Below are 12,396 nucleotides of genomic sequence, written 5' to 3' on the forward strand. Positions count from 1 at the left end.
CTTGGAATTCTTCTAAATCGTTAACGCCGCCCCACCATATATGTGAATTTTGGGAAGTGAAATCAACGTGAGACAATGCACGAGGACGGCACGAGGCAGGGGAGCGCGCCCGGGCCCTCGTGCCCTTCTTTCGCCGCAAGAAAGCTAATATCCGGATAGAGATCGTGTCCACAATTCAGCCCGATCAGAGTTACGGATCTCCAGGAATTTAAGAAACGGTGAAAGGGCAGAATCAAGGAGCGCAGAAACAGAGAGAGACAGAGAGACAGATCCAATCTCATAGGGGATCTCGCCCCTCCCACGCCATGGAGACCATGCAACAGAGGGGAAACCCTTATCCCATCTAGGGAGAAGGTCAAGGAAGAAGAAGGAGGGGGGCTCTCTCCCCCTCGCTTTCGGTAGCGCCGGAGAGCCGCCGAGGCCATCATCATCACCGCAATCTACACCAACAACTTCACCACCATCATCACCAACTATTCCCCCCTCTATGCAGTGGTGTAACCCCTCTTTTACCCACTGTAATCTCTACTTAAACATGGTGCTCAACGCTATGTATTATTTCCCAATGATGTATGGCTATCCTATGATGTTTGAGTAGATCCGTTTTGTCCTATGGGTTAATTGATGATCGTGATTGGTTTGAGTTGCATGTTTTATTATTGGTGCTGTCCTATGGTGCTTTCCGTGTTGCGCAAGTGTGAGGGATCCCCGCTGTAGGGTTTGCAATATGTTCATGATTTTCTTATGGTGGGTGGCGTGAGTGACGGAAGCACAGACCCGAGTAAGTAGGTTGTTTGCGTATGGGAGTAAAGGGGACTTGATGCATTGTAATGCTATGGTTGGGTTTTACCTTAATGATCTTCAATAGTTGTGGATGCTTGCTAGAGTTCCAATCATAAGTTCATATGATCCAAGAAGAGAAAGTATGTTAGCTTATCCCTCTCCCTCACATAAAATTGCAATAATGATTACCGGTCTAGTTATCGATTGCCTAGGGACAAATAACTTTCTTGTGTGACAACAAACTCTCTACTAAAAATAACTTAGTTGTGTCTTCATCTAAACAGCCCCTACTTTTGATTTACGCGCTCTTTATTATCTTGCAAACCTATCCAACAACACCTACAAAGTACTTCTAGTTTGATACTTGTTTTAGGTAAAGCAAACGTTAAGTGTGCGTAGAGTTGTATCGGTGGTCAATAGAACTTGAGGGAATATTTGTTCTACCTTTAGCTCCTCGTTGGGTTCGACACTCTTACTTATCAAAAGAGGCTACAATTGATCCCCTATACTTGTGGGTTATCACACGTTAATAGGCAACATATGTAGAACTGCAATGTTTGTTGTACCTCCCTTTGTTCACATAATGTTTTTGTATTACCACAGCCTATTTAATGGATAACATGTAATATTATTTTTAGTACTACTCGCCTTCACTTACTTGTGGGTTCCATGTGTGTTCTCTCTCTCTCTCCTCCCATTCTGCGTTTAGACGCATGGGCAAACACGAAGAACTCGCGGGCGATGTTGCCGTTGACCATATCTGGATGCGTTCACAAGTTACGACACCAGTTTCACGTACTAGCAGCACTAGTCAGTGTGTACATGCAATGCATGTTAATTTGGAAGTATATTAAGTGCATGCGGATATTAAGTAGGATATTATTTGCATGTTGTTACGTGATTAGCACTATTTTTGGCATAAAATTAACTGCACGCTAAACAATTTGAGCGCTCGACATTGAAGTAGTCTAGGTCGTTGGATGACAAGAAATGCATGTGGCTTGATGACGTTATATATTTAATTTGATACGGCTCTAGCAGAACATTCAATCGATCGAACCATAGGTTTCGCTCAGTCTGACTTTGACTTCAAATTATACGATGATCGATCTAAGGTAAACGGAAATGATAAATGTTTCGATTTTAAGAATGGCAATCCGAACGTTTTTCATGGTAAATTTAGATTATGCAGCGGCGGCGGGGGCGTCTTGCGGTGGGAAGTGGCTCCTCTGCCGTGCTCTGTGTGTTGTCGGGCCACTAACCGATGGTGACGGCGGCGGCTTGCGCCTTTGTTGGCGTACTCCTGGACGTTGGACTAGCTTCAAGGAAGACCAAAATGTTCTGGACTTCGGAGAGAGTTAACTCGCAGGAGGAGGCGACTGGCATTGGTGCAAGGAAGCGGTCGACGGCGGCCATCCATGCTGCTGAGGGGGCACTGGCACCCGCACGGGGACATGCACTGTCAATGGTGCGGCGGAGACATTTGTGTGCATGGGCATTGGCTCGGGCGCACACGTTAGTGCACGCGCAGGCGCATGCGCTAGCAGGTGCACGGGTACCGGCATGGGTGTGCATGTCAGTGCACGCGCAGGCGCATGCGCTGGCAGGTGCACGGGCGTGTGAAAGTCGGCGGGGACCTCGAGGAACTCCATGGCATCAAGATCGGCGACAATGTGCGGATCCCAGCCCATCAATGCCACGGGGATGGGCGCTGGCGCAGTCGGGGCGACGGGAGCCGGAACGGGAGTGGGGACAGGCGCGGCGTCTTCCCGCAAGGCCAGTTCAAGCTCGTCCCAAAGCGCCTTATGTTCTTGAGACTCCGGCTGGGTGTCTTCCTTGGGAAACTAGAAGACTAAGGGCAGACCATCGTGATGCGGCATGGCGTATGTTTAGGTCAGGCTAGTTGGTGGTAGACGACAGGAGAATCGGAGAGGAAGAGAGAAGATTGTAGTGATACCGGGTAGTGCGGGGTTGATTTTAAACTGCAGCGCCCGCGACATTAAAAGTGGGAGCAGTTGGGACAAAGGTGGGCGGCGGAGCCTGGTCAAAGGGCTCGCCTCCCGGTGAGCCTGCACACCGGTCTGCTCGCACGCCTCCCTGTCAGCCGGCGCAGCGGTCTGCTAGCACGCCTCCCGTCGACTCACATGCTTGCTCGGACGGCACCTGTCGATGAGAAGCGGGACTCGTGGCGGCACATAAATGCCCACGGTTTCAATAGTGAAAATGTTTGCCTTAACGTGATAGGTCTTTGTTCCAAAATACCTTGGCTCTTCATTTGTGCAACTTGTCATAAGTAGCTTATCTCACATTGAAGACAAAAATTACGAAGTAATTTTTGTGCCATATCACGTGACCATGCTCAGTTTCAAGAATTTATGGTCACTTTTGGATTTTGTGAAATTTAAGATCCAGGATTCAAAACAATATCATAACCTGCTTCATGCAATAAATTTTCAAGCCTACATCTGTCCTGTTGTATTTCTTAAGAAAGGATTTGGTTAAACATTTTGCTTAGTTAGACTTCAGACAAGTTATATATGCAGAGTAAAAGGATAATCCCTCTGTACCAGTGCTTTGCCTGATATATTAACTCAAGTACTAGGCACGAACAAACTGGCTCAATTTTGTGCTCATCCCGCTGTAGTAGTAGTAGTAGTAGTAGTAGTAGTAGTAGTAGTAGTAGTAGTAGTACTAGGCAATGCAGTTGACGGGTGACCTTGGCGAGCGGCGAGCGAGGGAATTGAACCGTGCTCGGCATGGTAGGTAATGTTGTCTAGTTACTAAAGCATCCCTCCGTTGTTCATCGGTAGTCATTATGGACCGGGGACATGAGGGGAATTTCCTAGGGCTGGAATTCTGGCCGCCAGATATTTCGACTCGAAACACGGAGGCTCGACTGGTTGGGGTTTCCTAATGTGCGTACCACGCACGCCACCATAAGGACACGAGCCCGGTTTTTTTTGAGGATCGACACGAGCCAAGGTCTGGCTAGTACGCTATTGGGTCCTACCATTCGAGAATACGAAAGGAACCTTTTAAATTGCTGAATGAATCTATGTGTATTACAATGCCCGTATTTTCTTTATAAATACTAATGTCAATGTGCTAATTGATTTATGACGAGTTGTTGAATCAGAGTGAGTTTGTGATATAGTGATCTCAACATGGATTTCACATTTCATGGTATCCCTAGTAAGTTTTTCAATGCAAATTCAAATTTAAAAGATGAACAATATGGAGGTGAGAAAACTTTGTATGTACCAAGCATATGACCACACACACACACACACGAACACAACAACGATCCAATAAGTATAGTGCATCTATTTTTCCAAACCATGCATGTATGAAACGAATTGAAAAATACTGTTTCTGTTCCTAAATATTAGTCTTTTAGAGATTTCAACAACTGACTACATACGGAGCAAAATGAGTGAATCTACACTCTAGAATATGTCTATATACATCCGTATGTGCCAGTACATTTGAAATCTCTAAAAAGACTAATATTTAGGAACGAAGGGTGTAAAATATAAGACATGCATGGTCCTCAATTCAATATTTGAAATGAACATGAAACTGAAACATGAATATTAAGTCTAATACTATAGTACATGCAAATGTTGTGTTTAATTAGGCGGAGCTATGATTGTCGGGGGTCAACCCCTCCACCTTAGATAAAATTGTGAAGCTCTCTTTAGGGTTGTTTAGAACATATTTGTCCCCACCCTCCCAACCACCGATTGGTTGTGCACCCCCACCCCTGCTCCCCGGAAGAATATCATGTGCCCCCATAACTTAGATGCTATATGCCGATATGAGTTGCTTGGAGCTTGTAGATCTGAGATATAGCAGCTCACATGATGTCTTAATATTTTTACAGGAAACCTTGAAGAGTTTGAGAATTTCACACAATTTGTACAAAAACTACTTAGATGCCCTTAGATCCCATATCCAACGACCTTGAAGCTCGTATCACAGTAGCATCTAAGATGAAGGAGGACATCATATTCTCCTGTATGTAAGAATATCATGTGCTACCACACCTTAGATGCTTTGGTCATACAAGATCTTTGGAGCCGTTCGATTTGTGTCCCAACACCTCCTCGGTGGTTCGAATGATTTTTTGCAGAAAAGCCCCCAAAGACTTTGGCCACTGCTTACAAGCACAAAGACTGCTCAGATGCCATTGGATATTAGATCAAACGACCTCGAAGATCGTATCACCGTAGCATCCAAGCTGCGAGAGCACCTTATGTTTTCTCACACGGGAGAATATGAGGTGCCCCGCACCGTAGATTCTATGGTGCTACGAGCTCACAGAGATCTAGTGGCCCACACTAGGAGGTTTGAATGTTTTTGCAATATATGGCTGAGAGAGTTTGGGAATTGCGCAGAAAGTACAAGTACTATGCATGTGTCATCTGATCACTGATCATACGACCTAGATGCTCATATCACTGTAGCGGGTAATTAAGCTACGGGGAGCACCTAGTATGAGGTACGGGGAGCCGTTGGATCCAAGATGCAGTGGCACACATGAGGCCTGAATGTTTTATTTGCAAAAAAACCTTTGGAGAGTTTGGAAATTGTGCTTCCAAGACTACTCCCACGCCATTGGATCTCACTTCCAACGGTGTAAAAACTCGTATCACCATAGCATCTAAGCCGCGGGGTGGATGTGATATTCTATGCCGCTATCATTTTTGTTCGTAAACTTGCAAAATATGTGTAACTCATGCTGTTACTTGTCTAACCGTGCAAAATGTTTGTTCAAAAAAACCATCCTACACTAAAATATTGGAACAACACACGGGGGTCCCACTTGTCATTAATCAAATTTGGACCTAAAACTAACAAATCTGAAAGACGAGATTCGAACTCTCAACCTGGACTACAAAGCTTCGATAGCCTAAAACAACAACGGTTGTTGGCATTGTCCCATAACTTGATTTTATACAGTATTACATTGAGTAGAGTAGTGTAGAGGGAGTGCCTTGTCAACACGTGCATGACCATTGACTCACTTACTGGTGGGTCCCAGGTCTACGACCTCTCTCTTCTCTCCATCGTCTAACCTTTGCACGGGCACACACGAAGAGCGGCTCTAACTTGCCGTGGTGTTATTATAACTAAAAAAAGCTTGGAAAATAGAAGAATCACCTAGATCAAGAGACGCTGTGGCTGGTCGAGACGGAGCTAACGAAGCAAGTAAATGAGTCGTCAAATCATGAAAGACCACCTTTCCCGCCGAGTACATCAGTGAAGCACGGTGGCTAGCTAGTTGGGCTAGTTCGACCGATTAGATGGGTCGCCGCCACATTTGTTTTTTACCCCTTTTTTTATCTAATTGCCGGCACATAAATTTAAATATTCATCGCGGCGTTGCTCTAGTGTTTGGGTGCAGCGGGATTTTTAATTTTTTGATTGACGGGAGTAGGCGCGACAGGATTTTTAATTTTTTGATTGACGGGAGCAGGCGCGGCAGCAATTAGTCACGATGACTCCGCCTGTAAAACCCATTGCTCCCTGATGTGAGAAGTCGTCGACTGGTGTTTTACCATGGTGAAAACCAAAAGATTCCCCACTGCTCAGCTGGCTCCCTCCGCCTTCCCGTAGATTGCATTGCCTTTCAGCCGTTTCGCCCCCTGCATCACCAACGTCGTGTGCCTCGAGAAGAAGAGGGACTTGGGTGGTGTTTAGGCGCCCTCTGCATGGGCATGTCCATGTCTCGGCGCAACATGACCGTTGGATCAAACTCAGACGATGCAGATCAGCCACTGTAGCACAAAGCGTGTGGGTGTGTTTGGTTGCATTCTCATATCAATATAGTTGTTTCCTCTTCGTGTATTTGTGTTAACCTACTAGTGTGGACTCATGCACCCTTCATGCACTCTGCCAAACACCCGAAAGTGGGTCGAGAAGGGATCTTTTTCTCCCATCCCGTGCACCCTTCATACACCCTGCCTAACACTATTCGTGCTTCATATGGTTCATGTTTCGTGGAGTACTGTAGCACCGTACTCTCCGTGCACTGTAGACCTAGTTCTGTTAACATTTATCTCACCGTTCATTCTCGACCGGACAGTCAAAAAAGCGGTACTATGTTACTACATTACTGTTCATATAGTTGACATGCGCACACCATCATTTTTTGTCATCACATCTTACTACACTAGCAACACGATTATGTAGTACTGACGTATGAACCACTGCACATGCATAGTAGTAGGGGCACTGTGTATGTTCAAGTGGCTGCCATGTTTCGCACTCCTCCATCGTAAGAGTGGAAATGCTTGCTTAATCATTTTTTTCTTTAGAAAACAGTGGAGACGCTCTACCATGTGGATCCTCCTCTAGCCATGCCCTAAATTACTCACTTTCGCCGATGTGTGGGACAGCCAGCATCGGGGTCCACCAGCCGTGCACTAAATTACTCCGTAGTAGGGTGACAGTAGACTACCCTGATCGAAGCGCCGTCAAATCAAAAAAACCTCCTTTCCAGTAGTAAGTTGGACCGATGAAGCAACCATTATTTCACTCTTATCTCTTAGCTTCCTCTCTACCCAACTCGCTTCTCCCTCATCTTGTTCCTCATTTCTTCAAGAAAACCACGACCTGCTTCTATCATTGTTGTTCTCTCCCAAAGAAGGAAAGGTAAGCGCATCAATGGTGTTGATTCTGGCCAAGGCCCGGTCTTGCAACCCAGAGACTGATCCTATAACTCCCTCTTTGTTCTTCTTTTGGGTCTGTGATTATGGTTTCTTTTCTTTTATTTCTATTTGATAGTTTCTTGATGGACGCTAGAGCACCGGCCGAAGTGATGTCTATGGCTCTGGCCAAAATCGTCGAGGCTCAAGGTATGAAGAAGCGCAAGCACCCTGCCGAGACTACCGCAGACAAGCTCAAAGCCATCGCCCTGTCCAAGCCCCCCACTCCGGGATCCCTCATTAAGCAAGTTCAGGTAATATCCCTTCTAGACGATCTTTTTCTCGATCTTGATCGTGTTTTTTCATCTAACACGCAGTACTAGTACTAGTAGTACAACTTTCTGGCTGATCTTGCATGTGATTTTTGTGTGCCAAATGACGGTTCTAAATTCCACTTTTGACCAAAACACGCGAGAGGTTGACACTGATTTCTTATAGATTACTTTCAACTGGAGTACTTTATGAACATCAATGCTACCTTTGAAGAGGGTATATTTGCCTCAGTAACTTGTGTGATGGATATTGCAAGTAATCCCTCTACTCTCATGCCTTTGAAGACATGTTCTAGTGTCTTTGTTCACTCATTTCTATGCGTATATCTAGTCATATATGGAGTATAATATTGAAAATCATCTTATATTTCTGATGGAGGTAGTAATAAAATATGGTTTCCGTTTGAATTAGAACCAGGTCCATGATTGAGATGAAGTTCTCAAAGTCATGTCGTGTGAGTCGGAAAACCAGAGGATGAGTTCTACTGCTAAACTATCCAGCTATTGTGTCCTTGTCGCCACGTGTCCTGAACTAGTGTTTTCCTGTAGCATTGTTGTCAGGCGTGTTCTCGAGGTTGTACTAGACCACAACAATTTCCTGGCTGTGCCTTTGATTACGAAGGGTGTGGTTCTTATAAAGCTTCCCAACAAATCTGATGCGGCCTCTCTTCATCATCATGCTTATGAGTGGAAAGACCACTCTGTTAGGTTCTCCAAGGTTGACGAGATGGTGATGGTGCATGTAGACATCTCTCACGAAGTCCATGGCCTAGTCTGTTATGCGGGGTTCATCCCGTAGGTCGGTGGCAAGAAATAGTCTACAGAGTTTAATTAGTGCAACTTTGCTTGTCTTTAGTAAGTACTATTGTTCAGTACTTGATTTGCGTTTGTGAACCCTGTATTTTTCATTAGTACTACCACTTTTGGTGTGTGGTCAGTCCTGAGAATAGTCTATGTTAATGTCTGTCCACTCAATTCAGTCTGTATATTTTGAAGTATCCAGATCATCTTTTTTGTGAGGACGGTTTATCAATTATGGTTACACTCCAATATCTGTATGCATTGCAGGGTTTATCGCACCCACCAGGATTTCCACTCCCATGGATGTTCGGTTCATACGATTTGTCACGACCTTCGGACTGTCCTGCTTGTGGGAGTAGGCGGGGCCCTTGCATGCCGCCCGTAGTTGGACGATGAATCTTCTGTTTAGTACTTCAACATAGTGATTTCCTGGTAAGGATTCACTCATGTCACATCAAGTAAGTCTTATTGATTTACTGTCTAAATCTTATTGATTTAATGTCATGTTTTCTTTCTTTTCCTGTAATTTTACGATGTAGGTTTTGCCATGTGAAATTCATCATAGAATAAACCGTTTGGTTTGCGCTACGATTGCTATTTTTGCAGGTTTCACTTCTGATGTCGTGTCAGTAACGAAGGCACTGTCCATCACTTATATTACTGGAAAAAATTGGATCAGTCTATTGTCTGAGTACAAGCTGAATCCCTATGATGAACCGCAGTTTGGTTTAACAAAAACGCCACAATTAGTCCTTCTCGCGTTTAAAAGAAATGAAGAAAAAAACTGGATCACGGTCACGGAGCCTAGTCAAGTTAGAAAGCTGATCATAGCAGACCAGACACAATCGTCGCTGTCTCGCACATCGGTACCACCTTCAGCAACGGATCGAGCACCGGTAGTTTCTCTAGCACCGACAGCGGTAGCAGCTTAGTCTGATCCAGCTGAGGATTGGGCACCAACCGCACCAGCGGATCAGGCTGATCTACCAGAGGATCGGGCATCGACACCAGCACCTGCTCCGACACCGGCACCATCTCTACAAGGAGCACCATCTCCGGCAGTAGCAACGGCTTTGGCACCTGCACCAACACTTGCACTTGCATCTACTCTGGCCCGTGCAGCGGCAACCGAAAGAGCAGTTGCACCGGCAACAGATTGGGCTGCAGTTTGCACTTCATATACCAAAGTCCTTGCAAAAAACTAACATGTCCACCTTCTTGGTAAGCATTGGCCGCCCAAGTGCTTCGTTCTTTTTTCTTTCCATGTTGTTTCACATGATTCACTGTGTTGATCTAACTGTTTGGGTATGTCTTCTTGTTTGCAAACAGAGAACTCCTAGAGCAACGAGGGAGTCGTTCAACAATCCGGGCGACAGCGGCCAAGTTTCTCTTACCATGCGCAGCGTTGGTGTGAATGAACCTACTCAATATACCCTAAGTACAAAGGATGGTCACATGAGGATTGATGCTAAAGGATGGCCAAGGTTCAAGTCTAAATCATATCTTGCGGTAGGGGATGATCTCAAAATCAAACTTTCTCGGCAAGGAGAGCTGGTCCAAATCAACTTTGAAATTCTTCAGTAGCAGCACGCAACTGCCGAACTCATCTATCCTCCGAGAGATTTTGATGTAATAATCTGGCATGGTGAAACATGTGTCATGTGTGTATAAGTAATATGATAGTATTATTTATCACATGGTATATCGTTGATAGAGTTGCAACTCTCATTGTTGGTTAGGAACTGTCGTTCAATTTCATTCCAATAGTTGTCATGCTTTATTCAATTTAGTGTATTTGCCTTGCGACAGCATCTAAAACCAGCACTGTACCGATCACTTGCAATATGAAAAGCGCTGAGGTAGAACATATGGGCCCCCAAACATGGAGGATGGGCCTGTGGCCGAAAGTCCAGAACCGTGAGCCTGTCCGAGTATTATATTCTTAGCTGAACCCCCATAATGCCCGTGCGTTGCACGTAACATAAAGATGCATTTGCATGAGTATTTTATCTTGTGAGAGAAAAGGATGAACGAGGGCAGGCCTTATTTGCAAATGTGGAGAGGTGTGTGGGTGCCTTTTTGCAAAATTACCATAGTTTCCTTCCTATCCGTCAGATATAAATCGGACGGCCTATATTGTAGGATGGCAGGCACACCATCATCACCAACTCGTCTATACTTTGTTAAAAACAACTCTATTTTTTATAATTATATATGTTATATATATTCCCCTTGATTTTTCTTATGTATAAAGTTGTGATATAAAAGATTTGTATATTTCTTTACAGAGGGAGTATCTCTCTATCAAAAATATATTTATGTGTAACTAGTTACTCCTGTCTTTCTACTTCCTTTCGCTGATATGTGGGGCATCCGGCAACGGGGTCCACATGCCATATGCACAAATTAGAGTGCACAACTGCACGGTAGACACACCCCGGTCGTAGCGCCGCAGTAATGCCAAATGAGCCATCAAATCACAATCCCCCCCTTTCCAGCTTTAGCAGTAAGCTGGACGGACGAAGCGGCAATATTTCACTGGGCCTGAATCCCCTTCTCCCTCGTCTGCTTGTTCAGAGAAAACCCCCTCTCGGCGATTGCATAGGGTTTTCTCATGGAGAACCGGGTATGAATTCTTCATCCATCCCCGATAAATCCAAGTCCCTTGATCGCGGGTAATCCTAGGATGGAAGCCACCGCCGTTGATGCATTTTTCTTCCTACTGAATCTACTGTGTTTCATTTGCAGTGCCCAAAGTGCGAGGACCCTACATGTTTCTGCACCCTCGGCGAGACGCCACACTTGTTCCTTCTCATCCTAACACATGATTTTAAAATGCGCACAATATGTTCCTAGAATCCTCTTTTCTACCCGGGAGGGTGGGTTTTTTTTGACCATGCTGTCGACTAATTTGGAAATTTGGATAAAAGTTACTACTAGTACGATGGTCAACACTGATGTGAAGGAGGAAGTTATTTCTAGATTTGGATAGGGAATACACTGTGTTCTCATATTATTTTTCCTGCAGTGCATTATTTGCTCTGCCAGAACACAAGTACTCAAGATGCTCGACCTTGCCATAACTGAATACACCAGTTTAATGGTCACAGTGAAGATAAGCCATGGATATAAGTTCCGAGTTGGGTTCATGAACTTGGATAAACTTTCTCAAGTGTTACGGACTGAAAGTTGGCGCACGAATGTTGATGGAAATAGCAGAACCTGGTCTCATCTTCACTGCGATCTTCCACCCCGACGTTGTTCCAATTTTTCATCCATCTTAGTTTTGTATCTGGTTCTTGCTTTTGCCTCGATTACTTCTTAATCCACCTATTCTGTCTAACTGATCACAATTTAACTTTAGAAGTAGCAACGAATATCTCATGAAGATGCTACTTCTAACTAATATTGTCTTATAATTTGTGGCACATGTAGGTTTTTTTAGAGTTACGCAGGCTGCTCGTTTGTTATTCTGTAACAACTCGGCTTTTACTGATGGCACTGAAGTTGACAGGGATGACATCCACAAGTTCCTACACTTTATTGATCGTCTTGAGGTCCTTGTGGGGCGTTTCAATGGTGGAAGGCCACGTGGGATATGTGTGCCACTGCTGCACTCATTGAACAGGTCCAACTGTGTGGAGAAACTTATGGTACGAGCTATTTTCTGTTATAAATGTTGTTCATAAACTATTGCTTATACATAGTTTTACAGCTGTGATCTTCTTGAAATAGAAACTGCCCAGTTCTATTGTTCCTATATAGATGCCTGACCATGGTCGGGATAGACTTGTGCTTGGTCAAAACATGATTTAATGTCGACCTACTCC

The sequence above is a fragment of the Triticum urartu genome, chromosome 1 (genome assembly GCF_003073215.2).
Source record: "Triticum urartu cultivar G1812 chromosome 1, Tu2.1, whole genome shotgun sequence".
Lineage (NCBI taxonomy): Eukaryota > Viridiplantae > Streptophyta > Magnoliopsida > Poales > Poaceae > Triticum > Triticum urartu.